Below are 14,360 nucleotides of genomic sequence, written 5' to 3'. Positions count from 1 at the left end.
GAGAGATGGGATTTCTTCTAGTTACGTGCTCTCTTGTTACAGGATGTCAGACATGACATTTGACCATTAGACAAAAACAAAGTAAGCTCATTCTCAATCCTACAGTACTGTCAAGCTTGACTGAGGGAGATATTACAAAGAAGCAAGGAGCTAGGGTTACGGCTGTGTCGGTAAGAAGACCCAAGTTCAGTTCCTAGCACTCACACCAAATGGCTCACAAACATCTCTAAGTCCAGCTCTGGGGACCCGCCATCTTCTGAACTCTACACACACACACACACACACACACACACACACACACACTTATACACACACAATTGTTTTGTATTTTAAAAAGAAACAGAATATTGGGAAGACTCAGCTGGAAAGTAGAGAGAGAAGAGAACTCAAGCAATGTGGAAAAATAAGAAAACCCCTAATGAATCATTCATTCTAGGAAGAAATAAAAGGAAATAGTGGAAATGGAAATTCAATGACACAGTGTCAAAATGATTCCTGAATTGCTGGAAAATAACTTAAGTTTAGAGATGTCCTGAAATCCAAATAAAATGGAAAAAAAGAAATAGAAATGTTTCCATGATACTATAAAATTCTAAAGACAGAAAGAAACATATTTCAGTATTATTTATGCCAAAAGAAATGCCTATTAGAACTACTGTGAGATACTATTTTTCATATATCATATTGATGCATGAAGTATAACATTTGACACAACACCATGTTGTTCAGGCAGTGGAGTCTCATTAGTCATTGGTGTGGTATAACCCTCCCAGGAGTGATTTGGAACAAAACACAACAAAATCAGGCATCTGTCTTTGATCCAGCAACCCTACTCAAGTACACAATCCTCAATTATAAAACCCCCATAAGTTCAAAAGAAGTTTATAGATTCAAACTATTTACTAGAACAATAGAAAATTTAACCACAGACCAAATATGCTATGGTACAGACACACAATGGAATAGTATACAACTATTTAAAAGAACAGGAGACAATACTATGTACTGCTGTAGGATCATCTCTAAGGTCACTCTGGAGGCTGACCCTGAGCTCATGGAAGTTCTCCTAGTGCAGGGGTATAGGCATGAGCAACCACATGCAGCCAGTGAAACTTTGGGAGAGGAAAATGAAAGAGTCAGGAAAGAAAAGGTAGTATATTATAGTGTACCTGAGAATGTGGGGGAGATTTTTGAAGACAAAAAAAAAAACTAAAGTAAAAGTCATGTATAAGGAAAGAACATGGAGTTTCTCTGTAAGTTCTTTAATTGGTGGTTTATCCTGAGACCTATTTTACATTTCAAACAATTGTATATCAAAAAATGAACTCTAAAGCAATTCTTGGTAATTGAAAGTATAATTTACAGATAGAATGATTACCAGTGGAAAAACCCTAACAGAGTTTATATAGGAGAATTAATGAGAACATTTAAGTTTCCTGTGTGTAAGAGCAATAGCAAGGGCAGCAGAGAGAGGCCTTGTGACAGAGATCACGATGGCAGCAGGAAACCTTCTGCAGGGCATACTTACATGGTCACCAAGTATTCACGTGAAAATTAGGATAACCTTTAGAAGTAAAATCTTAAAGAAACACAATATAGAAAGAATTGCAAAGTGATTCTTTAAAGATAGGAAGTTTTCTTCCAGTCTTAGAGATTGTTGAAAGTTGATGAGTTTATTAATAAATTTAGTATGAAGTGGCCATGTACAGCCATGCCTGATAGTCTGCATTCAATCCGTAGGCTCCAGTAATTGTCCTCTGACCTCCACACACACCCAGTACTCACCATATACACATATACACAGACGCATGTGTGCAACACACACACACGCACACACATGCACACATACGCACACACACATGCACGCACGCACACACACACACACACACGCACGCACACACACACACATAAATATAATGAAATTTCTTACATGCTATTTTCCACCAGAAGTTAGTGAGCTACAGGATGGTTGGACTTTGCTATACTGAAAGAGAGCTTGATGTGGCTGGACAGGCAAGGAAGTCAAAATACATCACCTCAACCAATGCCATACAGAAGTTCAATCTCTTCACAGATTAAGTCATAGGTAAGTCAGTGGAGAAGAGAGGGGGCCTGTAGATCTGGAGAATTCTTTAACCAGATCCTTCTGTGTGTGTGTGTGTGTGTGTGTGTGTGTGTGTGTGTACATTATATATATTACATTATTATATACTATATATACATTACATATATACACAGTATATACATACCTGATGCATTATATATGCATTATATAATATGTATATATACATGATGTAGTATATATTATATAATTTATATTACTTATATATAAATATATGCATTTAATATATATACTATGTATATAAAATAAAGACATGATGACCAAAACTACGAACAAGATGTAGAATGACATAATCGTCAAATAGAGAAAAATTCCTTAAAGCAAACACAGTCAGCACAAAGACAAAGCAAAACCGGAAGTGCTAAGTGCTAAGTCAAAGATACTGTCACGTCTCCAAGAAACCAGGGAGAGCTGGATGTCTGTTAGCACACTCAAGTTCACGCTGGCCTCCAGACTCAGCCAGTGTCTCCTCTCTGCTCTTCTCTCCCCTGCCATGTCCCTAAACCTCAGAGCCTCGCTTCCCTTCTACCAGCTAGCAATGCCAGTAAAGCCCGCCATTGCCGCAGTCTGCCTTCTTGGTTGTCTTTTCTTTTTGCTCTCTTTTGTCCTGACTCCCTTGGTTCTCTTCTTCTCATGGTCCTGCGTTCCTCTCTTGCTCACTCTGCCCTTTCTCCACTTCCCTCTCTTTTACTCTTCCTCACTCTTTCTCTTCTTCTGGCCCTGTTCGGCCTGTACCCTTCCAGATGCATCTGGCTGTCCTCTCCTCCTATCTCTGATAAAATCCTTCTCCTCAACCAAACCTCCATTTTCATTCACTAATATTATTTTTTTGTGTTCAGAGAAGATAAATAGAGCCAACTGAAGACATACACAGATTTTTTTAAGTGTGAAAAATATCATAATAGCCTACCTGGCAAAATATGCCTACTGGTGCAATTGTGTCATAAAATTATGGGGTTAACCAACCAGTTTTTAAATTTTTATTCAAAGCTTGCCTGTTCCATGAAATGGAACCCATACTTAACACTTTCCATGGAGCCCAGAACCTGTGATTCTAGGTATAGCAAACATACATCTTCTATTTAGAATATATAGAGATCTTACATGAACCAATAGTAAAATGCAAACAATAGAAAAATGCTCTTAAGACAAGAAAGCCGAAGGGGAGAGATGAACGGTGGGTGACAGAACCAAAATAGTGGCTATTCTGGAGCTGAGTCGGGTAAGATTCATGGAGCCCCTCTGTGCCTGTCCTACTCTCTGAGCGCTGGCGAGGATTGACACCTGCACCTATAGAGGACCACAGGAAACTCCTTCAAGCTCATATCTGCTCAAGCTTCCAGAGGAAAACACAAGCTGACTGTACTTCTCCCTAGAGTCGCCATTTTGGAAAGCCACAGATGGCTTTCCTTTGCCCTGTCCCTTCTCTGATGACCTCAGGATAGCAGGACTCTGAGCACCTGCCCCCACTTTCTCCACAAGCACAGATCGCACTCACAGATGAGCTTTGTTTCCTCCTGATCACCTGACCTTTAGATTCTTCATTGAAGAAGGTTGTATTTTCTTTCCTCCATCCACAGACACAAACTGAGTCCCTGATGCAATGGCATCTCAACCCGTTTTCTAGCAATGACAGGGAATGACTGAATGCTTACGCAGCACAGATGGAGATAAGATCCACAGTGAACTTGAACCGCAGTCTGGTAAAGTCAGTAAGATGCACATGAGCAGGGGAGGATGCCGCAGCCATTCCAACGCCACACTTAGCTAGTCCCTTAAAAGGTAACTAAAGAAAACGCAGAGCTCCTAACTCCAGATGAAAATCACCCAGATGGCATGTGGGAAGCACTGTTTATGGGAACAGAACAACGTGAATGTTCCAGTGTTTAAAATAAGATGAAGCCTTGGATGTGACTGCCCTGAGGCTTCATGCAGACATGGATAGGTATTTAAAAAGAAAAGAGACTGTTTAAGTAGATAGATTGATGTGTGTGTGTGTGTGTGTGTATATACATATATATACATATATCTGATAAATTGACAGATGTAGATGGATGGATAGATGGTTGCATAAATGGATAGATAGACAGATAGATAGATAGATAGATAGATGATAGATAAACAGATAATAAATATATCACAATCACAATACATGTAATATAATCTTATGTTTACAAAGTTTAAAGCATGCAAAATTAAATGTGATGTTTACTGTGTAAATATTTTTAGCTATCACAAAAGCAAAGCATGGAGCAGCAGATGTGTCTCAGTAGTGAAGAACACTGCCTGCTCTCTCAAAGGACCTGAGTTCAGTTCCCAGCACCCACATGGTGGGTCTCAAACATCTGTAGCTCCAGTTCCAGGGGATCTGGCATTCCTAGGCACTGTATGCTCATCCTGTGTAGGCAAAAAAATAAATAAACAAATAAAAAACAAGAAGAAAAAACAACTCATAAAATAAAATAAAATAAATACATAAAAATAAAAAATGCAAAGCCCCAATTAACTCAAATTTCAAGTTGGTGATTATATATAGTTGAGAAGAGGGAAAAGTGATTTTGTTTTAAAAAGACACAAAGAACTAGAAAGGCTATTTTGGAATTTTGTGCATAGAAAATTACATTATTTTGTTTAAATTTCACATATATACATGTATGCATATATATCTATATACATGTTCATAAAGATTTTTTGTTGTAAATTATAACATACATAGTGAAAATTAAAAATAAAGAGATACAAATGGGAGACTGCTGCTGTTTTCAATTCACTAAACCACAGAACTCATTAACAATAATTCCACATCTTGTTAGAGAAAAGTGAGAACATTTAATTTTTACTACTTTCCTGAACTGCAATTTCAAACAAACCATAAGGTAGCATTTTCCGATATGAAATCAAGTTCAGGTTTTAACTCTGCTACTTGCAATTGGTGTAAACAATGTCTACTATTCACGGGAAAATAAACTACATACTTTGCAAAGACAATATATTTCTGGGGTTGTATTCATTTGTTTCATATGCACAAGGATGTTTATGGCAGCATTATTTATGATATATAATGTTCTTACAACATTTAAAGTGCAGAATATTGAATACAATTTTTAAAGTCCAATAATGTGGAAAGGATGAAATAAATTATGTTCTAGAGATGTGATGGAATATTGAATAAAATGTAAAAGTCATGACTTGGTAGAATAAAGCAATGAAAAAGTCTAATGGCATATTTTAAAAGTCAAATACAAAACTATTTTTACAATAAGATAGTTAAAAAATAATAAGCCTTCAGGAATGTAGAGATGGGTCTGATGATACAGAACTTCCTGCATATGCCTGAATTTCAGCCCCAGAACCGAAGAAAAGAAGGCAGACGCTTGGGCATGACCTTGCCCTCCCTACACTAGGGATATGGAGACAGTTAGATCTGTGGGGCTCACTGGCCCAGCCTAGTGCACTCTAGCACAGTGAGAGACCTTGCCTCAAAACATGATAGGAACAACATCCTGAAGATGATACCTTAGGTTGACCTCTGACCTTCATATATGTGAACAAAAATAAAACAGAAAGAGCATTTTAAACTGGGGAGAGGAATGTACACATGCACCCGACTGTTTCAAGAACTCCACATGGGAAGAACAAGACTAAAGGAGAACACATGAAACCCCCAGTGCACCCCAGGGGATATAAGCAGGGGGATGTAGGGAAGATGGTGCTCCTCCACATAAAGAGATGAGGAAAGGGTGGATAGGAACAGCGCTATAGACAACTGAGCCATCAACTTTTTAAATATTAATTTGTTTTTATTTAAAGTTTCTCTCAGACAATATATTTTGGTTATGTAACTCCTCTCCACTTCCTTCCAGATCCTTCCCACCTCCCTACCCATTCAACTCAACTTCATGCTCTCTCTCTCCTCTCTCTCTCTCTCTCTCTCTCTCTCTCTCTCTCTGTCTCTCTCTCTCTCTCTCTCTCTCTCTCTCCCCCCTCTCTCTCCATAAAATTAATAAAAATCAAATAAAAATAAAAAACTAATAAGACAAAAACCCATAAAATATGGATTGTGTTTTATGTTGTATGTTGGCCAACTACCTCTACACATGGGGCTGGAGTGCTGTTGATATAGCCAGTGCCATTCTATTAGAAAAACAAGATTTTCCCCTTCCCAGCAGGTTCAATTGCAAATAAAGTTTTGGTTAGGATAGGGTTTTGTGTCTGTTTCTTCTCATGGCTGGTATTTTGTTTGATTTGTACAGGTCTTATTTGTTCTGTCATATCTCTGTAAGTTCATATACACTCAGTCCTGCTCTGTCTAGAAGACAGTGTTCCCTTACAGTCATCCACCATTTCTGCCTCTCACAACCTTTCTGCCTCTTCTTTTACATAGATCCCCGAGCCTTGAGGGGAGGGGCTTGGTGAAGACACCCCATTTAAGACTAATAAGTGGATAGTCTCTCACCATCCACACACTGTCCAATTGTAGGTCCCTATGTTAATTCCTACCTAGTTCGAGAAGCTTCTCTGAAGAGGGCTGGGCAGTGCTCTGATTGATAAGTGAAACAGAATGTCACTAAAAGCCATCTAATTACTGGGTTCCTTTAGCAGAATAATAGTGCATTTTCCCAAGGGCCTCAGACCTAGTTAGTCTCATACTCTTGGCCACCTTAGCAGGGTCAGACATGCAACCTTTAAACCTGGAAATTGTATGTCCTCAGCGTGTTCTCTTGTGTGTTTACATGCTGTGTATGTGCATGCATGCATTGCTCACACAGAGTTAAACTTCCAAAAAAAATTATACCTGTTTTTTCATTGTTTAGAGGTGTCCTTTCATATGTCTAGATAAGTTAAAATTAGTATTTTGTTCTGATGTTCCCCAACCCCTTGAAAAACACTGCACACTCTGCTGTGGCAGGAATAGCTATGCATTCTTTTTTGCATGTTAACTATAAAAATATATATTAATTAAATGTGCTAACTAGTTTTTGGTGACTGAGAAATTGAACATATTTTCACAACTTCTATGAGAGAACGAAACAAGTCCAAGGCGACAGACCCTTAGGTTAGCAATAGAATAGCCCCCTTGTGCCTGATGATGGGGGCCACCCTTGTCTTTATAAACAGGATGGAATAATCAACCTCACCTCACCCCAAGCCCCACCCCATCCCACCCAACCCCTACCCCACCCTACACCATCCCCATCCCCCCAAGAAAAAGACTAGGAAGATGAATTTTTCATAATAACTACTGTGTCTTCTGGCTAAAACCAAGACCACAGGGTCCAGGTCTAGTAAGGGTCAAATAAAGGTCAAGTAAAGATGCTGATCCCTCAGATAACCTTTTCTTTTTCCCTTTGACCACAGTAAATCCTACTCTTTATGATTATGTACAGTCATCTAAGCACAGTAAAGGAATATACAACATTTAAGCTTCTGTGGGATTCATATCTTTTTTTAAATTGGCATTTTAATTCTTTTTTTTATTTTATTTTATTTTTTTAACTTGAGTATTTCTTATTTACATTTCGAGTGTTATTCCCTTTCCCCGTTTACGGGCCAACATCCCCCTAATCCCTCCCCCTCCCCTTCTTTATGGGTGTTCCCCTCCCCATCCTCCCCCCATTGCCGCCCTCCCCCCAAGAATCACGTTCAGTCTTAGCAGGACCCAGGGCTTCCCTTACACTGATGATCTTAGTAGGATATTCAATGCTACCTATCACATCTTAAAACAAGAGACATTATAATGCAATCCAAACTGGAGAAATATGTAGCATGTAGTATAAACAGATATATTTTTAATACATTTACAAATATATTTTACATTATATATTGTATATATTTATATTTCATAAGTTTTAACACATACATTATTAATTAAGCTTAATGGGTATTTTTGATCCCAAATGACAAGAATTACAGAAGTGTAAAGAAATTCACTTATACTATTTTCAATTTTCAATTGCAAAGCTAGTTAGTTATGACAGTAACTGACACTTTAATGTTTGAATGTCAAAGATTTGAATAGCTCAGAGTCTGTCTTACTTGGTCATAGCTACAGCCTTGAAGTTACTTATTAATACGAGGAAACTGGAGTTTGTAACCATCAAGTTAGCGTCGAAGGTTGTGCAGCTCTCACGAGCTAACATCAGTGCATAAGTCAGGCCATCATACACCTCAACCTAGTCATAGTCCCTCATTTATAGAAGGTGCTCATAAATCGATATCCATCTTCTGGAAGCCTTAGTGCTAATTCATTGCCTCAGACATGGAAGGCAAGGGCTACAACGAACACAGGAAGTAGTACTTTGCACTGTCATGTGCCTACTCCATTGGAAGATCCAATCTCTAACGTGATGGCATTTCTCCTGTTAACCACCTGCCACAACCTTCATTAGGACAGCCTTGTCTTTCAGACATGGGCTCGCTCAGCATTTAGTGTCCCTGTTCAACATGTCTTAAACCTATATCAGGACTGGAAACCGTCACTCAGTGGCTGACCAACTACTTGTCTTAGAGTTTATAAGAGCCTGGGTGGAGTTCTGTGACTCTTATTGTCATGCACAAAGGCTGTATTTCTTTCAAATATTTTCCTCTTAAAACTAGAAAAAAAAAAGAACAAATCTCTCCATTATTCTCTGTGCTTGAATATGCATAAGAAGTAAATGAAGAGACAAAAGCTGAGAACTGTAGTTATCCCTATGCCAGTGTATATCTGCATTATCTTAATTCCCAGAATTCCCGGGGAATTAACCCCAAAACTTTCATTTTATAGATAGACCTTGCAAAAAAAGATCTGAGCCTATACCTATCAAATGTTCATATCAAGTCTCCTCTCTTCTTGGGTCTACCTTAGACTTAAAGAGTAGAATGTATATTTGTTCATTCTTCAATTTCTCTGTTATCTAGCAAATGTTAAGCTATCACAACTAATCTTATCACAAAAGCATAAGTGGGGAGTGATCTTGATCTTTAATGATAGAAAATTGGGCAGAATTGTCTTAGAACAAGGGAATGCGTACCAGACCTGCAATGTTTACACGATGAAGTCTGTGAGCATTTGAGAGAGTACCAGTCAGAAGGTGGGTATGTTTAGAAGCATGGGGAAGAGGAGGGGTCTTGATGGATGAGTCCTTGCCAGGAAAGTGGTGATGGCCAAAGATAAGCATCAGTATCTTTCCAAGCTGCTGGTGCTATGGCTCTCTCTGTGGAGATCAGTGTGTTAACTTGTCTTAACTTCAGGCCATTACACACTGCCACGGTCTAGTCCCAGGTATCAGATTCTTCATTTAGCAGCTGTTTGATTTCACCCTCACTTGTAAGTCAACGTGTCTATCTAGAAGAGCCTGTCCTAGCCATGCCAATGGTAAGAATTTTCATGTGCGTGACAAATACTCTTCCAGTTCATGGACTGACATCTTACTTAAATGTCTGTCTTTAAAGCAGGGAACCTCTCAAGGTGTTAAGAAAAACTGACTTCTCAAGCTAGTGAGAAGAAGGATTGAATTAACAAGATCGTCCCTTGAAATGCAGCCACTGACACTCCTCTGGTGAAGATCCACTCTGGTGGTCTATAACATTGGAGAGTTTTATGCATCAACTTGACTAGGCTGTTAGGCCCAGATTATTTGCTTAAAACCCAGTCTAGATGTTTTTGAAAAGCACATTGTATTAGATAACTTTATTCAATAAACTGAAGGATAAAAGAAAACAGATTGGACAAAGGACTTGACTACACCATCAAATCTTCCCTGACCACTCCTTTCCAACATAACCTCATTTTTGACAGTGCTTAGCTCAGTAGTAGAACGTCTGCCTAGCAAGTGCAAGGCCCTGGGTTCGGTCCTCAGCTCCAAAAAGAAAGAAAAAAAAGAAAAAGAAAGAAAAAGAAAAAGGCAGTGCCCATAACTCCATAAGAGAGCAATCATCCCTGCCAGACATATCCCTCCCGCCCCCCTAACAACAGGGAAATGTCCTGAGAACTGAGTCACTAAGTATCTTATTGTTAAACAAACATCACAAAGTACATCCCAGACCTAGATGGTATAGGTCAATCTTCACCTTCACGTGACCTCTTCATATAGTAGACATGTAAACACAGGGTGTGTGAAATTGCTTCAGAAGTAACACAGCCTGCCACGTGTTTATACAAGAAAGTTCATAAAGTAAACATTTTTAATAAGCTCAAGCAGTGACAAAATATAGTATGCTAAATACATAATCCTGTACTAAAACCATTCCTCTTAATCGTCAAGTCTATGCACTGCACATAATTTCAAGTGCAACTGGCAATCCCACAGGTTTGTTTACATTCCTGTTCTAACCCATGTGAGAAATGCATTGTGCTTCAGACTGAGTATGACTATGAGGACATTTGGCAAGAATAATTATACTATTCTATTCTAACCTATGGGATCTCTGAAGTATATACAGACCAGAGCTGACTGAAGTGTGGTGTGTGAATCTATGCAGGGGACAGACATTGATTCAATCTGGTCTAAGACTTTGCCTTTCCCTAAATTCAATGAACCAATAAAGTGACTCATACAAAAATAGCATTTTTATATTTGTAAATTCTCATAACAAATTTACATACAAGTCATCATGTTATATATACTGGTAGATATAAATCTTGGTTCTCTCATGAGAAGAAGAAAGCTTGCTCCTTTGCTTATCACCAAGTGCTTTCTGTATGACCTATTTTTATAAACACACCACAGGCCTTGTTTTTCTGAAGCAATTTCTCACACTCCTATGTTTACATGTCTGTTGTATGAAGAGGCTGTGTAAAGATTGACTTATACCATATAGATCTGCAACATACTTTATGATGTTTGTTTTCCAATGAACGCATGCACACAACCAATAATCCTGTAATTCTTTTTAACGTGGACAACTATTTTCTTCCATTAAAAAGTGTTTGAATAAATTTTACCCTTTCCTGACCCCTTACTGCAAAGGCACAATACAAAGGGCTTTCCTTCAATGGCTGTAACTTGGGTATCTGAGTCTTGGGCTGGCACACGTGTTAGACTTCATTGCTTTATTATCCCCGGCCATATTGGCTGTTCTTCTGCTATCCAGGTCTTAGCCTTGACCTTACACTGGTTCTACTGTGGCCTGACATCTTGTTTTCTCGGTCCTCTCAGCTTTTGGGTTGAACATGGAATCTCCTAATCACAGACTTTGGCATCTATGCCCTGGCAGGCTATTTTTCTAACTGAGAAAGTGCATCATACCTTTAAAACTCCTTCTTAGATCCTTTAGGAAGGCAGCCCTACTGAAGGAACACTTGTTCTTCTCTTCAATAACTTCCTCTTTGGGATGAAATCATGAAAGTACACTAATTTCCACATCTTTGACAGTGAAGACATCTCTAGATTAGTGCTCGGTAATCATCTAATAGGACAGAATGAAGAAAACCAATTCAGAAGAATCTCCAGGCTTTACACCAGTACTCCATGAGGGCGACTGAGACAGAAGGCTTTCTGTGGCCTCTGATGGCATGTCAGTAGTCAGCCCACCTGTAAGTAGATTGCTGTTTTCCTAACTTCATGCACTAAATCCGGTCAAAGGTCGCTTGCTGTCCCTGTGCATTTACTTCTGTGGTTCAGAGGTTTTCTCATTCCCATAAAATCTAAGCTCTTGGACATGTATGCTTCACTTACCCAGGCTGGATTTTGAAATGTTTTAATTTATTCGACACTTGTTCACTTAAAAGGAAATAGAAATGGGGTTGTTGCTCCTGCCTAGGACTGTGGTCTTACTCTTATATATCAAGTCCAAGCTCTAATTCTAGATAGCTATTCCCAAATCTAAACCAAGGTCAAGTCAACTGTCAACTCACAGGTTTAGAACTGCATAGGAGACATCTCTAAGTACGTCATGGAGGATTAACTAAGGAAGGAAGATCTCCCTGAATGAGACAGCAGCACTCGGTGGGTCAGGATCCCAAATTAAATAAAAAGGAGAAAGCAATAAAGGATCAACCTCCCTCCCCCTTCCCCCTCCTTCTCTTCTCTTCCTCCCTTTCCCCTACCACATACCCTTTTCTTCTGAGTGTGCACACAAGGTGACAAGCTGCCTCACACTCTCAAAAGACACACCTTCCTATAACAATAGAATGTATTCCCAAACCAGGAGCCAATAGAAACCCTTGCTTACATTGATTTTGTCAGATTTTTTTGTCATAGCAACAAGAAAAATCAGGAACACACGAGCCAAGTTTAGAGTGACCTGGCTGTCACCTGCTCTTCTCTATTCTCAATGGACAAGGACTGCCTTTCTTACTTTATAAAATGTCTCTCCAGTAGGAAGTGGTCTTAGTACGACATCTGAGAACATATATGAGGAATCTCCCCACTTGCTGACTTGGTCTATGTGAGCTCTGTAAAGGCAGACCTCCTGCTTCTAACCATTCATTGGGTACTAGTGACATGATTCCTTTGAGATTCAGGAAGCACTGAAGTTCAAATGGGCACACAGACACACACACGCCCCCAGACACTGACAGACATTTTTATGTGGGAAAAGATAAAATTTCTAACAGAGCAGAAGAAATTGAGCACAGGCTTTTGGTTGGCCACACCTCAGTGGCTCATGACCACCGTATGCCTTTGTCTTCCCTTTTTGAAAAATATAATCTCCTGGCTATGTTCAGTGATGCTTAACACAGACTCAATTCTCAGTGGAAAATAGACACTTCCCTACAAAGAACCTTCCCGTGCCAAGTGGACATTTATGGGCTATTAATCATGTGTCCCATTATTTGGTATAACATTTACCACTTATTGCTGCATAAAACGTATAATATAACCGTATTGCCCCTCAAGAGTTCTTACAATCAAAACCTCGTGCAAACTCATAGCCCCAACCCCATTCGTATAAGAGGCGATAAAAGATTGATTAAACGTGTTCCCAGAAGCCATCTCTGAGATAATATCTTTACAGGGACCACAGCACTTTGAAGTACAGTATTCCCCTGTTGCTTTACCAGGATTAGCAAGGGCTGCCCTTCTGGTTCAATTGTATTTGTAGGAGAGCTAACTGAATTCAGTTTACTCTTTGTCCTGAACAAACAGAACCCCAGGACGAACCTGAGCACCTTGGAGGTCAAAGTTTACCAATACAAGAGGGGCTCGCTCACTAGAGCTGGATGAGTAACTGTTGGCTTGCACATGAAGCGTCACAAAGGTCTGCCTTCAGCTAGACGTTTAACAGCTGGTTAGTCCAGACTGCCTTAGTCTCCTTCTCTCAATACGGAGAGATTCTTGCCACCTACATGGAAATTGCTGGTCGTGTGACAAGGGGAAAGTAGACACGTTCTTTTCCCTGAAGAGTGCTTTGGCTGAGATCTCCTGTTCCAAGAGTGTATGGATGGCCAGGGAGAAACTTCATTCCCTGCAGAGGACCCATGTAAGTTTATGGATGAGTGGGGTAGAATAAGGATTCCCACCCCATGCATGAACAAGCCACATCAAACAATGAGTTATTAGGGAGCTAAGTACAAATTGTGCATTACTTCCCCCTAGATGTCCCCAATAGATAAATAATACCATATTTAAAAGTCCAGTAGGAATGTTAAAATTATTTAATAGATATTGAACTAGCAGCAGGCTTCAAGTTGCTAAAACATGAGGTTTTGCATTAATATTATAAGAAGATCTCCATGTTATTTATTTGAAAATAGTTCAACTGTGGAATTTTTGGCAAAAAACTAATAACATGTTTGGTTGTGACTGTGCAGGCTTACATAAAAAGTAATGACATAATGTAAACTTTCCATCTAATATCATTTTAAAGCTCTTTGAAAGCATTTGGAGAGAGCCCTTCTGTAGGCTGGTGGCATATTCTCTTTATAAGGGAGTTAACAAAAAAGGTAGAGAAATTTAACTCACTAATATTTATCTCAGTGGCACAAATCTTCGTGACAAGGAGTCCCACCACAACTTGAAGAGCGAGTCACCAAAACAATAATTTAAATGAGGCTCAGGTACAGAGCTGCACTGCAGGCATATAAATTTCTGTCATTGAGAAAATAGGGAAGGTCTCTGGGGTGGGACAATCTGACTGTGCCCTTGGAGATCTCTGGAATGTTAACAAGGTCACAATTGTACTCTTTTCAATAGCTTTTCTGGTCTTTTGTGTGTGGAAGCTAGGAAAACCCTTGACTCTGTGTGTGTGTGTGTGTGTGTGTGTGTGTGTGTGTGTGTGTGTGTGTGTGTGCTCATTCACACTGACTTTATTT

At 39.3% G+C, this 14,360-nt stretch overlaps 1 long non-coding RNA gene across 1 annotated transcript in view; it reads right to left on the bottom strand.

The window, feature by feature from the left end:
- The window catches only part of LOC108349518 (uncharacterized), a 47,847-nt gene extending 33,695 nt beyond the window's left edge, over nucleotides 1-14,152 (bottom strand). Inside the window, exons 1-2 of the long non-coding RNA XR_015645282.1 lie at nucleotides 14,011-14,152; nucleotides 11,353-11,512 (exon numbers count right to left, since the gene is read on the bottom strand). This is a non-coding gene — a long non-coding RNA (uncharacterized LOC108349518). The remainder of the gene's footprint in view (nucleotides 1-11,352; nucleotides 11,513-14,010) is intronic.
- Nucleotides 14,153-14,360: the final 208 nt, after the last annotated feature.

This window comes from Rattus norvegicus, chromosome 1 (genome assembly GCF_021556685.1).
Source record: "Rattus norvegicus strain SHRSP/BbbUtx chromosome 1, alternate assembly SHRSP_T2T, whole genome shotgun sequence".
NCBI classification, from domain to species: Eukaryota; Metazoa; Chordata; class Mammalia; order Rodentia; family Muridae; genus Rattus; species Rattus norvegicus.
Note: the sequence above shows the minus strand (reverse complement) of the source record. Positions and strands in the feature narration are given on the sequence as shown.